The sequence below is a fragment of the Vicia villosa genome, unplaced genomic scaffold (genome assembly GCF_029867415.1).
Source record: "Vicia villosa cultivar HV-30 ecotype Madison, WI unplaced genomic scaffold, Vvil1.0 ctg.000368F_1_1, whole genome shotgun sequence".
NCBI classification, from domain to species: Eukaryota; Viridiplantae; Streptophyta; class Magnoliopsida; order Fabales; family Fabaceae; genus Vicia; species Vicia villosa.
In genome coordinates, this window is record NW_026705169.1 from 285,217 (window position 1) to 289,268 (window position 4,052).

Below are 4,052 nucleotides of genomic sequence, written 5' to 3' on the forward strand. Positions count from 1 at the left end.
ACATCAGTACTGGGACACTGATCAACACTCAGCTTGAATTGAGGGTTTGTTGGAGTCACAACTGGCTTCGAATTCGACATACCAAACTTTTCAAGAATCTTCCGTAGATATGCCTCTTGAGATAGACATAACTTCGACTTCTTTCTATCTCTTCGAATGTCAATTCCAAGAATCCTGGAAGCAGCTCCCAGATCCTTCATATCGAACTCCTTATTGAGTTCAGCCTTCACCCTCATCACATCTTCAACATTGTTGCTTGCTATGAGAATATCATCCACATAAAGTAACAAAATAACAAATGAATTACCAGGTCGAAATCTGAAGTAAACGCAGTGGTCGAACTGACTTCTAATGAAACTTATGCGTGCCATGAACTTGTCGAATCTCCTATTCCACTGTCGAGGAGATTGTTTCAGCCCATACAAAGATCTCTTTAACTTGCACACATAATCTTCCTTTCCCTTTTCGACATACCCTTCAGGTTGCCTCATCAGGATCGTTTCATCTAGATCACCATACAAGAACGCAGTCTTCACATCCATCTGTTCCAGTTCAAGATCGAACTGTGCCACCATGGCAAGCAACATTCGAATGGACCTATGCTTCACAACAGGAGAAAACACATCATTGAAGTCGACACCTTCTTTCTGAGTGAAACCCCTTGCAACTAACCTTGCCTTGTATCTTTTCGACGTCACTCCTTCAATTCCTTCCTTAACTTTGAAAATCCATTTACAGCTGACTAACCTTGCCCTGACAGGTTTCTTGATCAGTTCCCAAGTATGATTATCATGAAGAGATTTCATCTCATCATCCATGGCCTTCAGCCATTCAGTCTTATTTCGACTCCTCATAACTTCCTTATAGTCTCTAGGTTCTTCGTCTAGAACCTCACTTGCAGAGATTAAGGCATAAGCTATAAGATCTGCATATCCAAGTCTCTGAGGTGGCTTGATGACTCTTCTCGACCTATCTCTCGACAATAGGTAGTCATCGTCAGTTTCCTCAACTTCAGCATCTTCTGCTTCTTCTTCGACTTCATCTGGGATATGCAATTGAGCATCAACATGCTCCACCTCAACAGGAATCTCTACCTGTTCCAGCTCTTCTGCACTTCGATCATCATCATCAGTTTTCTTAAAAGCCATTTCAGCTTCATTGAAAACTACATCTCGACTGGTGATACACCTCCTGTGACCTGGCTCTAGGCACCATAGCCTATAAGCTTTGACTCCTTCAGGGTATCCCATGAACATGCATTTCAGAGCTCTAGGTTCGACCTTGTCTTGCCTAATGTGAGCATAGGCTATGCAGCCAAATACTCTCAGTTTGTCGAGATCTGGTGGATGTCCCGACCAAACTTCTTCAGGTGTCTTCATATCTAACGCTGTCGAAGGACATCTGTTTATCAGATATGTTGCTGTCGAAACAGCCTCAGCCCAGAACACCTTCTTTAAATCGGCACTAGTCAACATGCATCTGACTCTCTCCAAAATAGTTCGATTAAACCTTTCAGCCAAACCATTTTGCTGTGGAGTACCTGCAGTAGTTCTATGCCTTGCAATACCAGAGGCAGCACAAAAACTGTCGAATGCCTCATTGCAAAATTCAAGGCCATTGTCGGTTCTCAACCTCTTGACCTTTCTGCCAGTCTGATTTTCAACCAGAGTCTTCCAACTTTTGAAATTCTCAAAAGTTTCATCCTTAGTCTTCTGGATGAATACCCATAATTTTCTGGAATAATCATCTACTATGGATAGAAAATACCTTGCTCCTGAATGTGATGGACACCTTGCAGGCCCCCAAAGATCAGCATGGATGTAATCAAGGGATCCATGTGTTCTTTGTTTGCCTTTGTTGAACTTCACTCTGCAAGATTTTCCAAGTACACAGGGTTCACAAAACTTCAGCTTTTCGATTTTGTCTCCACCAAGCAGATTTTGTTTCCCTAATTCGACCAGACCCCTTTCACTGACATGGCCCAATCTCATGTGCCAGATTTCTATTTTCGACAAAGGTTTCGTGGATGCAACATTTGTCGAACCACTTACAACTTCAGCCTCAAGGGTATACAAGCCTTGTTTCTTCACGCCTCTCAAGACTTCCTTCGAACCCTTCATGACTCTTAGGATACTTTTCTCTCCTTGGAAAACATATCCTTTCTTGTCGAATTCACCAAGAGAAAGCAGATTTCTCTTCAAATCAGGAACATACCTGACTTCAGTCAACAACCTTATTGACTCATCATGGAGCTTGAATCTCACAGATCCAACACCTGCAATCTTGCAAGCCTTGTTGTTTCCCAGCAATACTGATCCACCATCTTGATCACATAATTCCTCGAACAAGTCTTTGTTTGGAGTCATGTGCCAAGTGCAACCTGAATCCATAATCCACTCCTTCTTAGAGTCACTGCTTGAAACCACAAGAACATCAGATGATTCGAAATCATCTTGAACAATGGCAGCGTTGCCATTATCCTTACCTCCATGATATTTCAGGCGTTCAGGGCACACCTTTCTTGTGTGACCCTCCTTCTTACAATGGTAGCATCGAATGCCAGATGCTTCGCCACCGTAAGACTTCGACTGGCTTTTGCCTTTCTTCTTGTCAAACTTACCATCCTTTCGTAAGAGTTTTCCTTTAACGGCCAAACCTTCGCCAACAGTCGAAGGTTTATGCTCCTTTCGTTCATTCAAGTCCTTAGAGTACAAGGCTGATTGAACTTCTTCAAACGTCAGGGACTCCCTTCCATACAAGAGAGTTTCTTTGAAGTGAGCATGTGATCGAGGCAAAGCACACAATAGTAACAGCGCTTGATCTTCATCATCGATCTTCACATCAATATTTTCAAGATCAAGAATCAGCTTGTTGAACATATCCAACTGCTCAGCCAATACTTTGTCTTCAATCATCTTGAATGAATACAAAGCTTGCTTCAGGTAGAGTCGATTTACCAGCGATTTGGTCATATACAAACTTTCAAGTTTCACCCATAACCCTGATGCCGTCGTCTCCTTTGATACCTGCCGGAGAACCTTATCACCAAGGCTCAACAGAATTGCGCTGTGTGCTTTCTCAATCATAGTTGTCTTCTCCGCTGCCGTCAATTCTGCATTCATGGCTGCCTCTCCCTTCAACGCTTCCAAACAACCCTGCTGAACCAGTAGAGCTTTCATCTTCAAGCGCCACAGACCGAAATCATTCACTCCGGTGAACTTTTCAATCTCATACTTTGTTGAAGGCATCTTCTCCACGCTCACCGCACCAATTTGTTGTGAATTCAATACCAAGAACAAAGTATAATGCAAGGGAAGAATAAAGGACAAGGAAGAAGAAGAACACAAGAATTGGTTATAACCGTTATTCTTTTACTTTCTCTTAAAACAAGATTACAAGTTTACAAGAATAACAAATAACCTCTCTCACCCTAAATTAGGATTTGCAGCTTAGCAATGATGAGAGACTAGTATGCTATTTATAATAAAACCTAACATACTAACTAATGGACTTTTTCCACAAGGCCCATTACACAAGCCAACTTAATAAACAAGCTAACTTAACAAATTAGGGTTTAAACACTAAAACCTAATTTAACATGCTAACAACCCTAGCATCTTCGACACAAGCATGTGAACAACCTTCGACTTCATGCTTAACCCTGTCGAACCAAGAAGCTACCCTTCGACCATACTAGAGTTCGATCCAATATCTCACAATAAATTTTCTATTTTATCTCATATTTCAGTATGTTATGTCAATTAAATAATTAGTTAAAGTTTATAATCATCCAACCGTTATTTCATCTCGTTTAAAATATTGTATTTATCGTTTAATAAACACCGTTATTTTGTTTTTATCTTTTAACAGTGTAATTTAAATGTGTGAAACCAATGTCAAAATGATCGTGAATATTACTAATAATATAATATTTTTTACAAACTTAAATCTATTTTAAGGTAAGTTTATTTTACCAAAATTTGCATTTTTAGGTATATTTAATTTTTTTTATATAATTTATCCAGGAATTATTGAAAATTAAACGATTAGAG